The sequence below is a fragment of the Somniosus microcephalus genome, chromosome 5, assembly GCF_052327205.1.
Source record: "Somniosus microcephalus isolate GS21.2 chromosome 5, FLI_Smic_1.0, whole genome shotgun sequence".
Taxonomy (NCBI): Eukaryota; Metazoa; Chordata; class Chondrichthyes; order Squaliformes; family Somniosidae; genus Somniosus; species Somniosus microcephalus.
This window is the reverse complement of record NC_140991.1, coordinates 276224991-276248507: the sequence shown is the minus strand read 5'-3', so window position 1 is coordinate 276248507 and position 23517 is coordinate 276224991. Positions and strand designations below refer to the sequence as shown.

Below are 23517 nucleotides of genomic sequence, written 5' to 3'. Positions count from 1 at the left end.
TTCCCAGAGGGGGGAAGGGTCGGAGGGGAGTGCAGTTGCTGGGCCCAGTGGCATCCAGCAATGCGGGAAGGGTCGGCCAGCTCGGCGGCCTTCTCCCCAGAGGGAGAGTCCGGCCTCCAGTCCGGCGACGGTCAACTCCGAGAAGGTGCGCCTCCTCGATCAAATGTCCGTGGACTCGGAGCGCCGGCACACCGAGCTCATGGGGGTTGTGGCACGGATGCCTGAGGCCATCGAGTCCCTGGCTCATAGTGTGGCCGATTTCGGGGCCTCACAGGCCAGGAGTTTTGAGCAATTCGGGGCAGCACAGGCCGTGAGTCGGGCCGAATTCGGGGCAGCACAGGCAGCGAGTTGGGTGGAATTCGGGGCAGCTCACGCAGCGAGTGGGCAGGTGATCAGTGGTGCCGTGCAGTCACTGGGTGCTCTGATGCGGTCACAGACCAGGGCAGCACGGGCACTCACTGCTGCCACACTCGCTGCGTCAGCCAGGCATCGCCAGGACACCCGCCGCGCTGTAGCAGCACAGCGGTCTGTCGTTCGGCACATTGCAGCGCATGCTGCAGTGCGGGCCCGGCCGAGTGCCAGTGTGTCACTTGACCAGCGGCCGCCTGCCATCCGCCAGATTGCCCCCATTCCTCCAGCCGCCACTGTCACTCCCCCAGTGGAGCTGCCAGGAGATGCTGGTCCGACGGATGCTGCCCAGCCACAGCTGCAGCATTCACCAGCCGGCCCCTCGAGGCCCAGACCTCGTCTAGGCCGACCCCCAAGGGCATCTGCCGTGACGACATGTGCCCCTCAGGAGCCTTCCCCCAGCCTTGCAGCAGCCACTGGGCACGGTTTGAGGAGGAGCAGCAGGGCGGCCAGGGGCCGCAAAAGGCTGGACAAGGAATCGCCCTCGCGGGCCACAAAGTAGAGGGTGTGGACAAATGTTTTTTTATATGAGGATGGTTGTTTTGTTTCTGGGGATGGTTGTTTTGTTAAGGCCGAGGATGAAGGCCATTTTTGTTTAAATGTTTTGTTATTCCTCCCCAGGTTGTGGGAGTGAGTCATGTGTGTGACTGTTTTTTGGGGGTGTTGTCTGTGTTTGGGTTTCATGTGGGAAGGGCCCGGAGTTTGTTCAATAAAGCATTTTATTTATTCAGATTGTCCATGTTTGATCTTTGAAGTGTTTGTTGGCTTAAGCGGCTGAGGGCTTGCGGAGCGGTTGCATTCATGTTCTTTCATTGGCACAAGCCATTCCCTGACAGGGGGCCTAGAAGTGACGTTCAATAAGCCGCCGACGGGCGGCCCTTGGACCTTGTGCCTCCCTCCTGGCCTGGTACTCCTCCTCCTCCTCCTCATGCTCCTCCTCCCGAGGTGGTGCTCCAGCGTGAGGTGGCAGTGCCCGAGTCCTGCGGATAGCCAAGTTGTGCAGCATACGACCACAAAATGGGAGACTCGCTCCGGCGAATACTGCAGAGATCCGCCGGAACGATCCAGGCAGCGGAACCGTTGCTTGAGGACGCCAATTGTTTGTTCGATGATGTTCCTCGTCGCTTGATGGCTCTCGTTGTATGCATCTTCAGCAGGGGTCCTGGGCGCGCGGAGCGGGGTCATGAGCCAGGTACACAAAGGATAGCCTTTGTCCCCGATAAGCCATCCTCTTGGGTGAGGCTGTGCCTGGAACATGTCAGCCACAGTAGTCTGTCGCAGGATAAAGGCATCGTGGCTGCTGCCTGGAAAGCGGGCATTGACAGCTAGGATGCGCTGCCTGTGGTCACACACCAGCTGTACGTTGAGGGAATGGTAGCCCTTCCGGTTGCGGTAATCCTCGGCATGCTCCAGAGGTGCCCGCAAAGCCACATGCGTGCAGTCAATGGCGCCCTGCACCATGGGGAAGTCCGCGATTCTTGCAAATCCCACTGCACGCTGCTGCTGCCTCTCCAGTGTCATGGGGAAGGAGATGAATTGGCGTCTCCTTCTGAAAAGGGCATTGGTGACCTGGTGGATGCAGCAATGCACGGCGAACTGGGATATGTTAGCAATGTCCCCAGCAGCTGATTGGAAGGAGCCGGTGGCATAGAAGTTCAGAGCCACCGTCACCTTCACTTCCACCGACAGAGACGTCCTGCACCTCAGCTGTGGACGCAGATCTCTGTGAAGCAGCTGGCAGATCTCTGCAACCACCTCCCTTCTGAATCGCAGCCTCCTAACACATTGCGCGCCAGTCATGGTGAGATAGGAGACCTGCTGGCGGTATTGCCTGAGTGGGTAAGGCCCACGTTGCCGACGCCTGTTGCCCCCTCTGTGTCTAGCCAGGGCTGCCCCTCTCACACAGCGTCTGCGAGCCCTTCCGACATAATGCTGAAACTCAGTGTTGGCACCCCATGCAGCCCCCATAATATGCTGGCAAACAATGAGATATCAGTGAAGGCGAATTGCAAAGCTGTGGCCTGAAGCCAAAAATACCTGTCCTAGTGTTGGGCCAAAGCAGTAAGCTCCCTTCCTTGGTCTCTCTCCAAAAATCCGTTGCACAAGAGTGATTGCTGCAAAATGGCTGCCCTTTATAGTGCAGGGTAAGTGCCCTTTAATTTGCGCTCGCCGCGGCCCGCTTCGGCTGTGCACCGTTCCACTCCACAGTCGTTAGGGCCGCCAGGCGCACAATGGGGCAGCGCGACTGAAGTTCCGGTTTGGGGCGCACAAAGGGCGTTGCACGAGGAAATGACGTCATGATCTGCGCACGCAGCTGAGCGCGCGCAAAGACTTTGCGCCGGCGCTAAATGTCTACTGAAGTTGGGGCGAGGTGCAGATCGCGCTGCGCCCGGGCGCTAAGCGCCTAGCGCTCGAGATCTACTCCTCCTAAGGCGCTAACGGCTGGCGCAGCCAACTGAATTTCTAGGCCACAGTTTTTGCACATATGTTCAAAGGCTGTTATTTTGTATTGCAAGGTTTTTTTTTTAAAAAAAAGCCTCTCCATTTGGTCTCCTTTAAAAAGGGCATTTGGCCTAGTCCTCTACATTGAAAATATTTATCTACAGTCCACTAAATACATTCATACATTAAGTCTCAAGCTTCCCTCAAGGGCTAGCTTGCATGTCGCAGCTGGGTCATGTAGGTAAAGAAAGGGAAAATTGGCCAGAGAAGTGACCACGCTGCTCAAATGGTTTCTTTCACGTCAACCACAAAACTCAATTTATATTCTCTCTGATCGTTAATACCCGGCCCTTCACATCATACATTGTATTCAAACAAAGAAATTGTTGTCAATGGGACTTTTGTTAAATGGTAGCTAAATCCCCTCTGGCATTATTCGTGGTTAGCTTCGGGTTTAGAACACGGTTGTGAGAACTAGTTTAAATAGGTAAATCCAGGTAATCATAGGTACTTGTAAACTACTGTACTAAGGCCATTCAGAGAGCTATTGTAACTGCTTGTAAATTTCAGGCTCCAGGCCAATGACTGGCTTTTTTTGAAAAAAAAGACTAGATGATCTTGTGTGGCATTGCACACAGGGAGTCAAGAGCAAGCGTAATCTACAGGTGAAGTAGGCATTAGAGGATGGGCAATAATCGGACCAGAGTGTGCAGCAATGTTCCCTTTAAATTTTATTCTAGCGCGGGCCCGCGCGGTTTCTCTTCCAGTGGCAGCAGCTGGTGAGCAGCCTGCATGGGACCTCACGATTGATGCGCAGCTGCGCATCTTAGGTGCAACATTGGTGTCATTTAGTTTCCATTTTTAAATCACACATCTGGGGTCGATTTTAACTCTACCCGGCCGGCAGGAAACTGGTGGGAGCGGTTCCGTCACCCATTTCACACCCGCACAATTTTCCTTTCCATTAAATGGTAGGATGGATAATCTTGATTTTAGACACATAGAGATCCACTTCATGTCAAAGGTAAAGATTGAGGATGCATAGTGGAAAGTCAGAGAGTTGTGGAGGAGTGAAGTCTGGAATTGGTCCTACTCTCCAGGATAATTTTAGGATGAGGATTGAACCGTGGAAAAAGTGCAATAGTAAAGGTTGATCTGTTTGAACCATATGAAACTTGCCAAGTGCACACCAGCTTATGGCCTGCAGACTTGAGACCGTGGAGGTGAATGTTGTTCCAGAGGAAATGGTGGGGAATATTTTGTGGTAACAGTATTAAAATTTCTCAAAAGACAGCAGTTATTGTCTGCACCAGATATTGGCACACCCCAGCAGTAACAAATAATCCCTACAGTATCCTGTAAGCTATCTGAAACTTTTCTCAACAAAACAACTTTCATTTATATAGCGCTGCTAACATAGTAAAATGTCCCAAAGCGTTTCACAGGAGCGATTATCAAACAAAATTTGACACTGAGCCACATAAAGAGATATTAGGACAGGTGACCAAAAGCTTGGTCAATGAGGTAGGTTTTAAGAAGCGTCTTAAAAAGTGGCGAGGTAGAGAGGTGGAGAGGTTTAGGGCGCGAATTCCAGAACTTAGGGCCTAGGCAGCTGAAGGAACGGCTGCCAATGGTGGAGCGATGAAAATCGAGGATGCCTCCTCCAAGTTCTTCCAAACAGGATTCAAGCGTTATATTTACTGGCTATCTCTGCCCTAAATATTACTTGCTTTGCCAGTGAAAAGCAAAACAGGTGTAAGTTTCTGGCTCGTTATAAACAGTTGATCAGATTTGTCAAGTACCATGTGGAAAGGAAAGCCTCTACGGCGGCTTCATTTCCACACAATAGACCATCAAGTACAAAACTGCTATAGCATGCCACCTGAATAGTGGGTGTAATGATATCAGCAAATAGTGATGTTATTTGCCTGTTTGATTATGATGCCTGACCAGCATGTTTGCAGGTATTGATTACTTATGCCTGACCAGCAGAGGTCATGTGACCAAGACAAGCAAGGCAGTTTAGTTTTAGTTTCAGTTTCGTTCTAGATGCATCACAAGCATCGTGTCTCCTGTAAAAGCTGTATAAAAGAGTTGAACAAGCTTTAGATTAAAAGTCATTCTCTTTCATAAATGTCTCGTCATTGAACCCACAAAGTAATTGATACATGGTGTCAGAAGTGATTGAAAGAGATGAAGAGAAAAAATCTGAAGTTAAATCAGCTCTCCACAGATTAGCAAGCCAAAAGAGAACATCGTTACTTACCATTAGAGAATAGCTAACGAAGTGAAAAATGGAAGGTTTACTCCCACCAGCGACGCTTCAGTTGACAGGTAATGTGGCTGAAAATTGGAGGAGGTTCAAACAACGTTTGGGGTTGTATTTATCAGCAATCGGAGCCGACGAGAAAAGTAATAAAAGGAAATCGTCACTGTTCTTACATGTCGTGTGTGATGAAGCGCTGGAGGTGTATAATAATTTCACATTCGCTGCTAATGGAGACAAAATGAAGCTAGATAAAATAATGGAACAGTTTGAGGCCTACTGCATACCTAAACGTAATGTGACGTTTGAGAGGCACAGATTTTTCACATGTGTACAGAAAACGGGTGAGACTATTGATCAGTATGTGACTGAACTGAGAAACAGAAGCAAATCGTGTGAATTTGGGGGACTGACAGACTCGCTGATAAAAGACAGACTGGTGTGTGGTATTCTGAATAATGGTCTAAGGGAAAGACTGCTAAGAGAGCAAGATCTAGACCTGGGAAAAGCCATAGCACTGTGTAAGGCTACAGAGACTGTGAAGTCGCAGGCAAAGGAGCTGTTCAGTGACAGTAGCTGCAACGTGGATGCAGTGAGTAAGAGCGGACACAAACCGTTTAACAAAAAGAGCGCCAATGTGAAAAAAGAGGCGTGGCCAGCAAACGAAAATGAAAGGGACAATCGAAAGCCATGTAGTCGATGCGGTACACAGCATCCACCAAAAAAGTGTCCAGCATATGGTAAAAAATGCAATAGTTGCAACAAGAACAACCATTATGCCCGTTGCTGTAAGAACCAAATGCAACAAAGCAAGGTCCATGCAGTAGATGAAAGCGACATAGAGGAGTTCTATGTAGATGTTGTGTCTGAAAACAAAAAAGAGAGACTGGATGTTGACACTAAAAGTGAATGACATACACATTCCATTTAAATTGGATACTGGAGCACAAGTTGTGATATCAGAGACTGATTTTAAGAAAATTAGACCCAGACCAAAGATACATGGAATCAAAGTGAAAGTGACAGGATACTCAGGTACTGAAATACCAGTGAAAGGAAGATGCATTGTCAAAGTAACACACAAGGACAGAGAGCACACGCTAGCATTAATCGTGGTGCCAAAGGATGTGCAAGCCATACTAGGTTTAAAAGCCTGTGAGAGACTGAACCTGGTAAAGAGAGTCCTCGTTGAGGAAAGCGAAGGAGAGTCTATGATGAACTGAATGTTGCGTACACACCGGGTAAGCTGATGTATACAGCAGACACGTTGTCCAGAGCTGTTGACCCAGGAGAGCCCGCAAACACAGTGAAAAGACTGATGTACAAGGCAAAAGACAGTGGAACTGACTTCTACCAGAGCATGCTTGTATACCGCACAACGCCGCTCGAGTGTGGTAAGTCACCAGCCCAACTCCTTATGGGACGTCGGCTAAGGTCAAACCTACCCATCCCGGAGAACCTCCTGAAAACAAAAGAGGGGGAGAAAGTGAGGAAGTTCAAAGAGCAACAGAAAGAAAAGCAAAAGTACTACTATGACAGAGGAACACAAAACCTACCTGAACTCCACACTGGTGACCAAGTAAGGTTCAAAGACAAAACAAACACATGGACTCAGAAGGGAACTGTCCTGAGTGAAGTTCAACCAAGATCATACACCATTCAGACAGATGAGGGTGCTGTTCTGAGAAGAAATCGTCGAGATCTTCTCATGGGACCAGCCACAGCAGGTCAAGAGACTGATACTGTTGAACAACCTGATCACACAGCTGAGAACCAATCATCTGAGGCAACAACTCAGATTCAAGGACAATCAATCAGAAAATCCTCAAGACACGTGAAGCCTCCTGAGAGACTCATTGAGCAAATTTAAGGACTATTGTTATAGAAGGAAGTAATGTTATCTTATTCTTTCTTCAAGTTCTAGTGTATTTACATATTTCATGTGAACACACAAAGCAAGGTTAAAAAACCTTGATCATGATAATGATAATGTAAGTTCATTAAGTGTTAGTTAAAATGCAGATTAATACAAAGAAAACATGTTGTTAGTTAAAAGTAAAATACTTTTGTTTTAAGAAAAGGAGATGTAATGATATCAGCAAATAGTGATGTTATTTGCCTGTTTGATTATGATGCCTGACCAGCATGTTTGCAGGTATTGATTACTTATGCCTGACCAGCAGAGGTCATGTGACCGAGACAAGTAAGGCAGTTTAGTTTTAGTTTCAGTTTCGTTCTAGATGCATCACTAGCTTGATGTCTCCTGTAAATGCTGTTGAACTGAGTTGAACATACTTTAGATAAAAACTCATTCTCTTTCATAAATGTCTCGTCATTGAACCCAGAAAGAAATCAATACAGTGGGAACATTGCTGCATCAATGAAATTAGGTACTTGTGAGAACCAGGATTGCTCACTCAGGAAAAAAATAACTTCATGGCATATTATTTAAAAACAAAAAATATATATATTTTGAAGGATATTTATGCTCTACATTACTACATCCAGCCTGTCCAGAGGGAGGGCACTGGGCCTCGACTCGGTGCCCGGGGGGGAAGGCACTGGGCCTCGACTCGGTGCCCGGGGGGGAAGGCACAGGGCCCCGACCCGGTGCCCGAGGGGGGGGGGATGGTCACTGGGCCTCGACTCGGTGCCCAGAGGGAAGGCACTGGGCCTCGACTCGGTGCCCGGGGGGAGGGCACTGGGCCTCGACTCGGTGCCCGGGGGGAGGGGGTCACTGGACCTCGACTCGGTGCCCGGGGGTAGGGGGTCACTGGGCCTTGACTCGGTGCCCGGGGGGAGGGACTGGGCCTCGACTCGGTGCCCGGAGGGAAGGCACTGGGCCTCGACTCGCTGCCCGGGGGGGAGGGCACTGGGCCTCGACTCGGTGCCCGGGGGGAAGGCACTGGGCCTCGACTCGGTGCCCGGGGGGGGAGGGGGTCATTGGGCCTCGACTCGGTGCCCAGAGGGAAGGCACTGGGCCTCGACTCGGTGCCCGGGGGGAGGGGGTCATTGGGCCTCGACTCAGTGCCTGGGGGGAGGGTACTGGGCCTCGACTCGGTGCCCGGGGGGAGGGGGTCATTGGGCCTCGACTCGGTGCCCGGGGGGAAGGCACTGGGCCTTGATCAGCTAAGATTAATAACCTCAACAGAATAAAAAGGAATTGAAACTATGTTGCAGCACTCCATGACACATGCACTGGGACTAACACTCATCACCTTCTAGTCACAATCATTATCAATTAATTTAGTAATTGTCTCTAATAGGTTTACATTACAAATTACATACAGCCAGTATGAAACATCCAGCACGTAATAAGGATTTTAAAAAATATTTCATTAATTATACCCCTAACAATTACGGCGATCAATACATTTTTGGATATTAAAGGAATCGAGGGTTATGGGGATAGTGCAGGAAAGTGGAGATGAGGTAGACGATCAGCCATGATCTTACTGAATGGCGGCGCAGACTCGAGGGGCCTACTCCTGCTCCTAGTTCTTAGTGTATAGATAGATATAATGGATATTGCAAAGGCAACAATGGATACTCATTGTTCTTTCACATAAACCGCTTTCAAAGCTAATTTTAACAGCCAAAAACAGCTAGAGCATACAGTGTGAATTTTCTGTTGATTCTTGGTTTGGGCTGGGGTTTAAACTATTGCTAAATGCCTTGTGGTCTAAGAGGCAGACTTCAATTTATTTCATATTTATATTTTGACTGCTGTAAGGTGTCTGCTCAGATCAACTGTGAAATCAGTAACAAAGTCTTTTAAATAAAACAATGCAGTTTGAGAATTGGAGACCTAATTCATAGGTCCTTGTGAAGCATTTACTACAGTAAAGGCGCTATATAAATGCAAGTTGTTGTTGTTGTTGTCCACACTGTAGAAATCATGAAAACAAATTATATTTCAAACTTGTCATGTAAATCAAAATAAGTGATAGCCGAGGCAAGATTATGATCACTGGACTGACGATAATTTACTCCTAACTTTGCAGGACATGACTTATCCAGGCAACCTTATCTTTTATTTATTACATCTCCCTGCTGACCACTGCTCATGTCATATCCTTCATTTATAATACTCAGCATTAGATCTTTACAGGAAATTGTTTTGGCAGTTGTAGGACAAACTGCAAAGCTTAACATTATGGGGGGAAAATTCAGTTGTTTGCGCCTCCTGTTAGCACCTTAAGAGGGCGCTAATGGGGCGCAAAGCAACTAGTGCCCGGGCACGGCGATGTTTGCACCGCTCACAAAATTAACTAGACATTTTGTGGCAGCGCTAAACACTACCGCCATGATCTCCTGCGCCAGCAGATCGTGACGTCAGTCAAGTGCGCAACGCCTCAGTAGCGCCCCGGACTGGATATTGAGTGGCGCCCCCTGCCTTACTGCCTGCCGCTAGCAACAACAGGTTGAGGGGAGCGTTTTACAGTCAGAAAGGGACTAGGGGAGCGCTATTTAAAGGCGACCGCTTCCTGCCTTTTTTTGTTGGTGACATTTTTGCACCACGCATTCTGAGGGAGAGAGAGAGACACTTCTGGAGAGATTCAACGCCGTGTGAAGGAGTTTTGCATACTGAGCAGCACTTTGCAGGTTCATTTTGATTTGCCCTTCCTTGTATCGATTTAGAAGAGACTCTGGTGGCTGCACTCTGAGCTCTTTCCCTGGGTCTCTCCATTGTTCTTTCCAGCAGATTTGATGTACAGGTCTCTCCAGGCCGAAATTCAAGGCTGCAATGAGCAGGATGTGGATGGAGTGCAAAATCAACCCTCCCCTTTAAGATAAAAACAGAAAATGCTGGAGAACCTCAGCAGGTCAAGCAGCATCTGTGAAGATAGAAACAGAGTTAACGTTTCAGGTCGATGACCATTCGTCAGAACTCCCCTTTAAGAACTGGCCAGCGCCAGTGTGTCTGTGTTCCATTGCTAACTAACATCACATGAGCTTCGCCAGCGTTGAGGTAGCGCCTCGCTCCTCGGCCTTTGCGCCTTAAGACAGGTATGTAGCGCCTGATTTAGCGCTCCAATCACCTCCAGGGGCGATAAAAGCCAAGTGTCATAAATCGCAACTTCTACAAGAAGTAACTCAGGAAGTACCACTGGACAGCCAGCTGAGGGCGCCGTCCGAGGAGTATAAATACTCGGGCGTGGGCCCAACTTGGCCAGAGACGATCTGGAAACAGGAAGCTAGTGACTACCAGCTAGACCTCCATGTTTTGTTACAAGTCGATTAAAGCCTTGCTTAATGTACAACTAAGTGCGTATTGAGTCTTTACTACGTCAATTTAATCGACTTGTTATCGTCTCCACGCTTTGGGTGATTCGGAACAACCAGCTGCAACTCGAACCGCAGAAAGGAACTTGGGCAAGAAACTGATCCATCATGGAAAAACTCCTTAGACCTGCTCGCCTCGACCTGGACCCGAATGCACCTGCGGCAGCGAAGGTATGGAAGCATTGGTTTCGTACCTTTAGCAACTTTCTTGAAGAATGTGGGGCGGATGCCCCTAATAAGCATTCGTAACTTATTAACTACGTATCCCCTCATGTGTATGATTATATTGAGGACTGTATAGACTACGACGCTGCTATCCAAATTTTACAGCAGCTATATGTCAAGTCCCCGAATGAAATCTTTGCTCAACACCTACTGGCCACAACTCGCAGCAGCCTGGGGAACTACTCGATGAATTCCTCCAGAAACTTCGCAGGCTCAGCAAAGATTGTAACCTTAAAGCGGTTACAGCTGAACAGTATCAAGAGGAACTAATCCGCGATTCCTTTATCAATGGAATTGCGTCCCCTTTTATACGTCAGCGCCTGCTGGAAAATAAAACCCTCAATTTACGGGCTGCTTATGACCAGGCGTGTCCCCTGTACTTGGCCAAGAAGAATGCAGACACTTATCTCCAGTCACGTGTACGGGCGGTGGCAATCACATTTAATGAGTCTTTCGATAGGTCTCGGGCGGATGCCCCCGCTGATGATGACTCTACTCTAACAGGCGACGACCCTACCCTAGAGGCCTTCGCTGATGACGACCCCGCCCTAGCAGCATCCTGGCAATCAGGAAGAAAGTGTTTCTTTTGTGGAGGTACGTTACATTACAGAAAATTTTGCCAGGCTCGTAATGCGACCTGCAATCACTGCAGCAAGAAAGGACACTTTTCCAAAGTATGCCAGTCATGGGCCTCTGCTAACAAGAAAGGCCGCTCCTCTAAAATATACCGGTCGAGAGCTCCTGTTAGCTTCACAGCTGCTATCTATGGAGCCGCTCCTCCCCCAAGAACCACTGCTAAGACTACAGCTGCCGAAGGAAATATTGCCCCTCCTCCCATTACAGCTGTTTTTCCCCAAAGTTTGTCCCATGCAGCCATGAAGGTTTCAGTAAATGGGCACACTCTAAACGCGCTAATCCACTCCTGCAGCTCTGACAGCTTCATTAGTAAGCGGGCTGTCAGCAGGTTAAAACTGCGCATTTATCCCTCGGACAGGGAGATTGCAATGGCTCGGACGACTCTGACCACCAATTCTTCTGGCTTCTGTCTTGTCAACCTCATCCTCAATGGCCGCACGTATCTCTCCACCCGGCTCGGAGTACTCGAAAACTTATGTAGCGATGTGCTTCTGGGACAGGACTTCCAGAAGCAGCACAAAAGACTCACTTTTGAGTTTGGAGGGTCGAAGCCGGAGCTTACCATTTCTAAGGTGCCGTTTTGTGCGCTCTCGGCGGCCTTACTCGGTGAACCCTCCCTGTTTGCCAATCTCTCTCCCCGCTGTAAACCCATAGCCACCAAATCGCGGCGCTTCAGCCAAGACAACCGAGCATTTATCAAGGCAGAAATCTCTCGCCTTTTAGCTGATGGTATTATCGAGCCGTGTTCATCTCCCTGGCGGGCTCAAGTCGTCGTTGTGAAAAACCCTTTAAAACAACATAAGAAACGTCTGTGTATTGATTATTCGCAGACTATTAATCAATATACCGATCTGGATGCCTACCCGCTACCACGCATAGATGACATGGTCAACAACCTTGCCAAATATAAGGTATTTTCAACCTTCGATTTAAAGAGCGCGTACCATCAGGTACCGCTGAAAGACTCTGACAAAAAGTATACGGCCTTTGAGGCCAATGGTCGGCTTTATCAGTTTCGTCGCCTTCCATTTGGGGTCACCAATGGGGTGGCCGTCTTCCAACGGGCAATGGATGGCCTAGTCCGGCAAGAGAACTTGACGGATACCTTTCCGTATTTAGACAATATTACTATTGCCAGCCATGATCAAAAGGAGCATGACGCCAATCTTCAGAGATTTTTTGACGTTCTCCGTCGTCGCCACTTAACGTTAAACAATCCAAATCGGTGAAATCGGTGCCATCAGTGAACATTCTTGGCAACCGGGTCGGCAACGGTGTTATTAAACCGGACCCATTGCGACTTCGTCCACTTCAGGAGCTCCCTCCCCCCACAAATCTCGGCTCTCTTCATCGGGCACTTGGCATGTTTGCTTATTACGCAAAGTGGATACCTCACTTCTCCGATAAAATACAGCCTCTGCTTCATGTGAAGTCTTTTCCATTGGAAGCAACGGCTATTTCTGCCTTCAACCTCCTCAAACGACAGCTGGAGAAAGCCACGCTTCACTCCGTTGACGAAAACCTTCCTTTTGTGGTCGAATGCGATGCATCGGAGCTGGCGATCTCGGCTACCTTGAATCAAGGTGGTCGACCCGTGGCATTCCTATCCAGAACCTTGCAGGGTAGCGAGCTCCATTACCCCCCCGTCGAGAAGGAGGCTACAGCCATTATCGAGGCTGTACGCCAATGGAGTCATTTTATTGCTCGGCATCATTTCACGCTCATAACTGACCAGTGCTCCGTGGCCTTCATGTTGGATAACCGGAAGCGCACGAAAATCAAAAATAATAAAATTCAACTTTGGAGGATGGAGCTGGCCGCCTTTGGATATAATATCCGTTACCGACCCGGCAAACAGAATGCGGCCCCAGATACCTTCACACGGGCATTTTGCTCTTCAATGTCAACGTCGACTCTGGCGGATCTGCATATGGACTTATGCCATCCTGGCGTTACCCGTATGTTGCACTTTGTGCGCTCCAAAAATCTACCATTCTCAACGGAGGACGTAAAGAAAACATGCTCCTCCTGTAGGATTTGTGCAGAATTGAAACCACAATTCTTCCGCCCATCAGATGGCTTACTCATACATGCAATGCAGCCTATGCAGAAGCTCAGCATAGACTTTAAAGGGCCATTGCCTTCGTCAGCGCGAAACACCTACCTACTTATGATGGCAGACGAGTATTCACGCTTTCCCTTTGCCTTCCCCTGTCCTAATATGCTTACCTCTACGGTAATTAAATGCCTCGATCAGGTCTTTTCCCTTTGCGGGACAGCCAATTTTATCCACATGGAGCGGGGTCCCTCCTTTATGTCGAGTGAACTTAAAGGTTATCTCTCCCAACGGGGAATAGCCTCGAGTAAGACAACACCATATCACCCAATCGGCAACGGACAGGTTGAATGATACAATGCCATCATCTGGAACGCTGTCCGTCTGGCACTGAGGTCACGCAACCTACCACACCAGCAGTGGGAAACTGTGCTCCCCGACGTGTTACACTCTATCAGGTCTCTTCTCTCCACATCCACTAATGTCACACCTCATGAGCGATTCTTCAAGTTACGGCGTCGCTCTACACATGGGACATCTCTACCGTCATGGTTAGTGGCTCCAGGCCCTGTGCTACTCCGGAGGTTTGTCCGGTCTGTCAAGAACAACCCTCTCGTTGACGAGGTGGAGTTAACGGAGGTAAACCCCACGTATGCGCACGTGCGGTACCCAGATGGCTGGGAGTCCACCGTCTCGCTCAGAGATCTGGCTCCCTGCCCAACCGGTCACACGGGCCCGAATGATGAAGGATCCCACGATGATGATGTCAACACTCCGCACCCCTATGAAGATGACGTCCTACCTGGGACATCGAGGGATCTGCCGGCAGTGCTACCGGATCAACTCAGGGAGCCGAACACTCCCCGTAGGATGGCCGCCCAAAACCAGGATGCCGGACAATCTCCGGCTACGACCCAGGATGAGGCCAGCTCTGCGCCTGTGGGGACCCACACTCGGAGTCATGATATTCCCAGACCTCCACAGGACGATCAAGACGACGCGGACTCTACCGACTTACCGGTACGGGCCAAGCGACCCAGGGACCAGGACACGGTCCGGGGAGGCGTGCCTTCCGGTCACAAGCAGAAAGCTAAACGACTACGGCTATTTTTGGTCCGCCTAGTCCATTAAAGGAAGACTGGACTTCCAAACCTTTTAGGGAGGAAGAATGTCATAAATCGCAACTTCTACAAGAAGTAACTCAGGAAGTACTACTGGACGGCCAGCTGAGGGCGCCATCTGAGGAGTATAAATACTCGGGCGTGGGCCCAACTTGGCCAGAGACAATCTGGAAACAGGAAGCTAGTGACTACTAACTAGACCTCCATGTTTTGTTACAAGTCGATTAAAGCCTTGCTTTATGTACAACCAAGTGCGTAGTGAGTCTTTATTACGTCACCAAGTTTGCCGTCGGAGGCGATAATTAGCGGCAGGCGCTAAACTTTGCGCACGGCCAATAATGGTGCCCCAAACGGGGCGATACTGAATTTTTCCCCCTATGTCTCAGGGTCTGTAGAAGAGTGATATAGTTATCATTATAGTTATTTTACTGGTAATCAATTAAAACCCTTCGAAATAATAGGCTGGAGGGTTACCTTAGCCTATTAAGAAATGGGCAGCATAGATTTAGAATGGGAAGATCATGACTGGCAAAACTTTTCATAGATGAAATCTATTTGTGCTTTAAGAAGTCTTTTTTTAAAAGATCCACATGTAACATATCGAGTCAAACTAAAAGCTATAGGAGTTCAAAGTAGAAGCCTATGCTCAATTCTCACCATATGCAGAGACAAGCAATAAGACTGATTTCAACATGAGCTGCGAGAAGCTCAAGCTCTTGAAGGAAGGTAATAGGACCTATTGAGCCATTTGGAATATTGAATGAAATTAAAACAGGAAATGCTGGAAACACTTAGCAGGTCAGGCAGCATCTGTAGAGCAATAGAGGCCTCAATTTTAACTGCCCCCACCTGGCGGAAACTGGGCCGGGGATGGGGGCAGTTAAAATACCGGGTGTTAGTTACTCCTACCAATCCCGCTTCCTTCTTGGCGAGCAGGACACCTGCAAGAAGGAAGTGGGGTCCTGTTTCAAATATGCAGGTTGGATTTGATGATGTCATAAGGATCCGCTCTGCAATATAAAGTAGAGACTTGAGCAGGGGGAGGGGACAGTGTCTGCTCCTCGTCAGGCAAAATCTGTTGGGAAGCTGGATCCTGGGCCAAAAGAAGTCCAGCAGGTATGTTTGAAATTTACTTTTCAGGTTTTCTTGTGGGCTAGGAGTGCTCCTACAGGTCTCACAAGGAAGCCTTGGGCCTCTCTTGAACTGAGTTCCTGCCCCACCCTGGTTGTGGCTCCTGTCACAGACCCTTCCCCCAAACCCCCCTAACTACCGAGGACCGTCCCCGTGGTAGGAAAAGAACAAAAGGGAAAAGTCTGTGGAAAAGTAGAGGGCAGGAGTGATTAAATGACAAAAGGGATGATGGTGCAAGGCAAGAGGAGATAATGGCACAATATAGAAACAAAAAATGGGTGTAGAGGAGGTGTAAATAGTTACAACAGAATAGCAGAGGCAGGGAGGGAAGCATGGAAAACCTGACAAAGTGGAAAGGCCTGGAAATATGGCAGATCAAAGGCAGGTAGACCCAAAGGTATTTAAATGACAGGGCGAGGTAAAGCTAAAGTACTACTCCACTGTACTTTTAAAATTCTCATTCTAGTTTGCAAATCTCTCCATTGCCTTGCTCCTCCCTATCTCTGTAATCTCCTCCAGCCCTACAACTCTGCACTCCTTCAATTCTTGCCAATCCCCGATTTTCTTCGCTCCACCATTGGCGGCCATGCCTTCAGCTACCTAGGCCATAAACTCCGACTCTCTGTCCTCCTTTTAAGACGCTGCTTAAACCCTACCTCTTTAACCAAGCTTTTGGTCATCTGCCTTAATTTATCCTTATGTGGCTCGGTGTCAAATTTTGTTGATAACGCTCCTGTGAAGTGCCTTGGGACATTTTACTACTGAAAAAAAGCACGGCAAGAGATTGGAGGCTGGATATAAAGGAGCAGGAGCAGACCAAATCAAACACACGAGAAATCAAAAAAAGCAATGTCAGAGTGATGTCAAAATCAACACAGAGGGAGCAACGGCAGAACCCAAGAATTTTAAGGCAAGATATAGATTAAGTATCTATGGGGGAAAAATTAATTTGCTTTGCACCTCCCGTTAGCGCCATTGGCGATAACATCATCACCGTGCGCAGCGCCCCAGCCGCGATCTTTGGTAGCGCCCCGACTTACCACTGGACACTATGTCCGACAGGGTCAGGGGGACCAACCTGCGGCCGGGGCAGCGCTATTTAAAGGCGAGGGGGGGAAATTTGGTTGCTTTGCACCTCCCGTTAGCGCCCTAAGAGGGCGTTAATGAGGCGCAAAGCAACTAGCGCCCGGGTGTGGCGATGTTGCACCGTTCGTGAAATTGACCAGGCATTTTGCGGCGGCGCTAAACACTACCGCCATGATCTCCTGCGCCGGCAGATCATGACGTCAGTCGAGCGTGCAATGCCCTGGTAGCACCCAGGACCGGATATTGAGTGGCACCCCCTGCCTTAGTGCCTGCCGCTAGCAACGACAGGTTGAGGGGAGCATTTTGCAGTCGGGAAGGGACCGGGGTAGCGCTATTTATAGGCGACCGCTTCCTGCCTTTTTTGTTGGTGACATTTTTGCACCATGCATTCAGAGAGAGAGAGAGAGAGACTTCTGGAGAGATTCATTGTGGGAAGGCATTTTGGGTACTGAGCAGCACTTTGCAGGTTCATTTTGATTTGACCTTCCTTGCATCGATTTAGAAGACACTATGGGGGCTGCACTCTGAGCTCTTTTCCTGGGCCTCTCCATTGTTCTTTCCAGCAGATTTGATGTGCAGGTCTCTCCAGGCCGAGATTCAAGGCTGCAATGAGCAGGGTGTGGATGGAGAGCAAGATCGACCCTCCCTTTTAAGAACTGGCCAGCGCCAGTGTGTCTGTGTTCCATTGCTGACTGACATCACATGAGCTTCGTCAGTGCTCTGAGGTAGCGCCTCGCTCCTTGGCGTTAGCGCCTTAAGAGAGGTGTGTAGCACCTGATTTAGTGCTCCAATCACCTCCAGGGGTGCTAGAAGCCAAGTCTGCAGTCGGAGGCGATAATTAGCGCTGTGCGCTAAACTTTGCGCCCGGCCGATAATTGCGCCCCAAATGGGATACCAGATTTCTTCCCAGAGGTGCCGGGTGGCCATTTTTGTTGCTGGCCGCCTGCCAGCACCTGCCTCCGCTGCAGTCCCTGGCCTCCTTACCCACCTCCCCCCCCCGCAGAGTGCCGGCTGCGCTCCATGAGCCCGGCACTGCTTGAGTGCCAGGCTCTTTTGCTGGCACTCCCGATCACCGGGGTTCCAGCTGGGCCCCGGGTCGCGCTGCGCATGCGGACAATGTGACCCGTCCATCGGAGCTGATTGAGCGTGGTCAGAGCTTCGATGCTGGGGATGTTGGCCTGAGCAAGAACACTGACGTTGGTGCGCCTATCCTGCCAATGGATTTAAGAAAGGGAGGAAGGCCTGCAATACCGTGGCCCGTAGCGCTGCGATATTCCCTCGCAGAGTCCCAAGAGGGAGGCTACCACTCAATTTCGGTTACGGGGGCGCTAATTTTTCCGGGGCGCTAAAGATTTTTGCCCTATAACTTTTTTTTTTTTTTTTTTTTTGAGAGTTTAGTATTTTCAGCAACTCATCAATTCGTTCAAGAAATAAACTTCAGAATAAGTGGCATCACAGCCGGAGCCAGAGGAATTCAGGCTCCACCGGAACTGGGCGGGCACAAGGACTTTAGACTAGTAAATGGGGGAGGGGGTGGAGGGCACAGGTGGAAAAGGTAGTATAAATAATTATTCTAAAACAAGCGAAAAGGAAGAGACTAGAGCAAGTCAGAAATTGTGCATTAGGCACTTCTCTTCTTAGGCAGTCCCTCGGAACCGAGGATGACTTGCTTCCACATTAAAAATGAGTTCTCAGGTGACTGATGAGTCCAATGTGGGATCTACAGTCTCTGTCACAGGTGGGGCAGACGGTGGGTGGGTGGGGTGCTTGGGTCGACGTGCGCTCCTTGCGCTTGGCTTCTGCTTGCTCCCGGCGAAAAGAGACTCGAGGTGTTCGGCGCCTTCCCGGGTGCTTCTCCTCCACTTTGTGCGGTCTTGGGCCAGGGATTCTCAGGTGTCAGTGGGGATGTTACACTTTTTCAAGGAGGCTTTGAGGGTGTCCTTGAAGCATTTCCTCTGCCCACCTGGGGCTCTTTTGCCGTGCCGGAGCTCCGAGTAGAGCGCTTGTTTTGGGAGTCTCGTATCGGGCATGCAGACAATGTGACCCGTCCATCGGAGCTGATTGAGCGTGGTCAGAGCTTCGATGCTGGGGATGTTGGCCTGAGCAAGAACACTGACGTTGGTGCGCCTATCCTGCCAATGGATTTGCAGGATCTTGCGGAGGCAGTGTTGGTGGTACCTCTCCAGTGCTTTGAGGTGCACTACAGGTAAAGGGAAAACTGAAAGATGTAAATTAATTAAATCAGGAGAGAGAAGTGAGAAGTATGTGAGAAAAACATAAGAACAGAAGAACAGGTTAGGGTGTGTGGCCCAAATAAGCATACTCTATACAAACGCTTGGTAGCCATTCGTGAGACATGGCTGCAAGATGGTCAGGACTGGGAAATGAATATAGCAAGTTATAAGGTCTACAGGAAGGACATGGAAACTGGTAGAGGGGGAGGAGGAGCTTTCATGATTAAGAATGAAATTACTTCAATGATAAGAGAGGATATAACAAGAGGTAAGCAGGCTGCAGCAACTTTATGGGTAGAATTAAGAAATAGAAAAGGATTTAACACAGTAGTGGGAGTTGTGTATAGGCCCCCTGATAGCAGCTGAGAAGTGGCAGAATGTATAAATGCAGAGATTAGACAAGCATGTAGCATAGGCAGAGTGGTTTTAATGGGGGATTTTAACTTCCATATAGATTGGGATAAGCAGACAATCTCATGTCAGAAAGGTAGTGAATTTCTTGTGTATTCAGGACAGTTTTCTGCAACAATACGTCCTAGAACAGTAGTGAGCAAAATATGACCCGTGGGCCATCCGGCCTACCAATGGATTCTATCTGGCCCGCGAAGGCCTGGCTTCGAGGCCGAACATCCGCCGCACCCAGCCCCAACATGACCCTGCCCCATGTAACGTCAGGAGGCGGGTCATTGTCTCCAAGACAGCAGGGGAGTCTAGCAATACGCCTTCTAGATGGGAGGCGAAGATATGGAGACCGGCGGCTGAGGTGGACAGAAAGCAGCCAGGAGTCTCAGATTGTGCCACGGACCCCCGGGTAAGGACCGTTTACCGACGGCAGCATGGCCCCTAAACCGATTTCTTGCTGGGTCTTGTAAGATTCTCAAAATTCACAGATCCCCCAAAGCTAGAAAAAAACCCTAAGGAAAATGATTTTGGACTCTTTCTAAACAAGTTTCAGGATGATAAAATAAAAGGGCATGTTTGGACCTGTACAGGGAGAAAAGGCTGCCACAGGAAATGGGATCAACCTCTGTAAAGACAGTTTGGATATTGGAGTAAATCAAATTGTCTGGGGAACTGTGTAACCTCAATTTAACCTAACAATCGATCCACGAAGGAGCAGTCCCCACCCAAAACACAGGACCCATCCAAAACATGCATAATGCAAATCACCTCGCCAACCTACATAGAAATCTCCAGCTCAGACAGGATACTCGAAACCTGAATATAACTATGACAATGAACTAGGCGATCAACAACGCTGACTAAACAGTACAACATCCCGAAACCATTTTTCACATTTTTAATCAAGTTACCTTAACGAGCCCGCCCATCCCTAATTGCCCATGAGAAGCCGCCATCTTGAACCACTGCAGTCCGTGTGGTGAAGGTTTCCCCACAGTGCTGTTAGGTAGGGAGTTCCAGGATTTTGACCCAGCGACGATGAAGGATCAGCGATATACTTCTAGGTCAGGATGGTGTGTGACTTGCAGGGGAACTTGGAGGTGGTGGTGTTCCCATGCACCTGCTGCCCTTGTCCTTCTAGGTGGAATAGGTCACGGATTTGGGAGGTGCTGCCGAAGAAGCCTTGGCGAGTTGCTGCGATGCATCTTGTAGACGGTACACACTGCAGCCACGGTATGCTGGTGGTGGAGGGAGTGAATGTTTAAGGTAGTGGACGGGGTGCCAATCAATCAAGCGGTAAAGTGGAGAGTATTCCATCACACTCCTGCCTTAAAAGGCTTTGGAGAGTCAGGATACCTAGCCTTTGACCTGCTCTTGTTGCCACAGTATTTATGTGGCTGGTCCAGTTAAGTTTCTGGTCAATGGTGACCCCCAGGATGTTGATGGTGGGGGAATTCGGCGATGGTAATGCCGTTGAATGTCAAGGGGTTGTGGTTAGACTCTCATTTGTTGGAGATAGTCATTGCCTGGCACTTCTGTGGTGCGAATGTTACCTGCCACTTATCAGCCCAAGCCTAAACGTCATCCAGGTCTTGTTGCATGCGGGCATGGACTGCTTCATTATCTGAGGAGTTGTGAATGGCACTGAACACTGTGCAGTCATCAGCAAACATTCCCATTTCTGACATTATGTTGGAGGGAAGGTCATTGTTGAAGCAGCTGAAGATGGTTGGGCCTAGGACACTTCCTTGAGGAATTCCTGCAGTGATGTCCTGGGGCTGTAATGATTGACCTTCAACCACCACAACCATCTTCCTTTGTGCTAGGTATGACTCCAGCCAGTGGAGCGTTCCCCTCCTCCCCCCGATTCCCATTGACTTTAGCTTTACTTGGACTCCTTGATGCCACACTTGGTCAAATGCTGCCTTGATGTCAAGGGCAGTCACTCTCACCTCATCTCCTGGAATTCAGCTCTTTTGTCCATGTTTGGACCAAGGCTGTAATGAGGTCTGGAGCCGAGTGGCCCTGGCGGAACCTAAACCTCTCCATCTCGCTACCTCTCTTTCCTCCTTTAAGACGCTCCTTAAAACCTACCTCTTTGACAAGCTTTTGGTCACCTACCCTAATTTCTCCTTATGTGGCTCAGTGTCAATTCTTTTGTCGTTTAATACTCCTGTGAAGTGCCTTGGGATGTTTTAATATGTTAAAGACACTACATAAATAGCAGTTGTTGTTGTTGTACCACAAGGGAGACATCCAGAAGCGTGAGGTTATCCAGAGAAGAGCTGCTCGATTCTGTATGAACGACTACAAACAGACCAGTAGCATTACTGCACTGCTGAAAACTCTGGAGTGGGAAATGCCAGAGAGGAGGACGAGGGACTCTAGACTCCACTTGATTTATCAAGTTATCAATGGACAAACTGGAATCAGAATGGAAAGTGTGCTACAACCTGCACGGAACAACAGATCAACAAGGAGGAATAGTCAGAAACTAATCAAACCACTGGTTAAGACATACATACACAGATTCAGTTTTTCCCCACGAACAATTGTCAACCGGAACCAGTTAGATAACGAAATAGTAACTGCACGCTCACTAGACAAATTTAAACATAAACTGGAGAATTGGAAGTAGTAATTTCACTAAAAACAGAAAATGCTGGAAAAACTCAGCAGTATTTTGCTATCGTACTAGTAATTTCACTGTTGGGCTCGTCCAGTGACCTTTCCCCTTACAAAGTTGGCAGAGTACAGCTAGATTGCATAAGCCGATTCAACCGAGACAAGACATTGTCTGAAAGGATGGTTGAAGCAGATTCAATAGTAACTTTTGAAAGGGAATTGGATATATACTTGGAAAAGGGGAAAAATGCAGGGTTATGGGGAAAGAGCAGTGGAATGGGACTAATTGGATCACTGTTTCAAAGAGTTGGCACAGGCACGATGGGCCGAATGGCCTCCTTCAGTGCTGTACGATTCTATGCATCAGCGTGCCAGGCAGGATAGGAGACACACAAGCAGCGGCGTCCCAGCTGGAGGTGGCCGATGTATGCGGTGGGTGTGGGTACCAGAGGGATGGGTCCCCAGTCTCCGCTGCGAGCCGCCGCCTTGGGATCATTGATGGCGGGGCCACCGAACCGGCCCCGGGTTTACCGCCAACCCGGAACTGAGGGAAGAGCCAGAACCCGGCCGCCCTCCCTCCAGTTCGGAGGAGGTAAAGGAGCCGCGATTCCCCCGAACGCTTCCCCTCTCCTTACTCGTCACGGCACGCAAGAGTTAAAGAAGAGCGCCTTACCGCCGCCCGGCACGTCCACCAACAGTCTCCTCAGCGCCTCCTACGCAGTCTCCATGGCAGCGGCGAATGCTCCGTCGACCGCGGGGAGGGAGGCGCGAGCCTTGTTGGGCGGGGAAAGCGGGCGACCCACCTACCGCGGTGTGTGAGGGAACTGCGAGCGTGAATTGTCACCTCCCTACCCCAAAGTCTGTCAGCCCTGACTCCGTTTATTTCTTGATATAAAATATTACTAAAGTAGTTGGTTTTTTTTCCTGTTGTGTATATTGCAAAGGAAAGTAATGCAGAAATCTGAGGTAAAGTGGCTCATCTTTTCATGCTTTTATGGAATAAATCCACTAATTTAAAAACCAATCAGGGTTCCTTTAATCCTTTAGCTTCTAATGTCCAATTAATTTTAATTATTAGGTTGCGCCAAACCAATATTCCTCATAACTAAAATAAGTAGATATAATCAAATACTGCTATCAGTCCCAAAATTACATTTACTAGTTTCCCTTGTCCTACTCCAACAATTAAATTATGATTTTAATTTGCCATTGCCATACTGTTTACTATCCATGCTATCTTATACAGATTTAACATAACTTCTTGGCTTTTCAATTCTATCCCTCTCTGCTCTGGTCAGACCCCACCTTGAATAATGAGAACTTTCTCTGACCTGTGTGTGTGTGTGTTGTGTGAGAGAGTCCATTGACTGGAAAAGCAAATTGGGTAAATGCAAAACGAGCTACTGCTCCGTTCCCACTCGGACCTCACCGTCCTTGGCCTCTTGCATTGTTCCACGGAAGCTCAACGTAAGCTCGAGGAACAGCACCTCATCTTCCGATTAGGCACTTTGCAGCCTTCCGGACTCAATATCGAGTTCAACAGTTTCAGATCATAACCTCGGCCCCTATTACATTTTTACTTATTTTTTTTCCACCCCT

At 48.9% G+C, this 23517-nt stretch overlaps 1 protein-coding gene across 1 annotated transcript in view; it reads right to left on the bottom strand.

Annotated features, from left to right (window-relative positions):
* The window catches only part of LOC147117749 (uridine phosphorylase 1-like), a 110389-nt gene extending 87708 nt beyond the window's left edge, over nt 1-22681 (bottom strand). Inside the window, exon 1 of the mRNA XM_085988991.1 lies at nt 22592-22681. The gene's annotated coding sequence lies outside the window, so the exon portion shown is untranslated. The remainder of the gene's footprint in view (nt 1-22591) is intronic.
* Nucleotides 22682-23517: the final 836 nt, after the last annotated feature.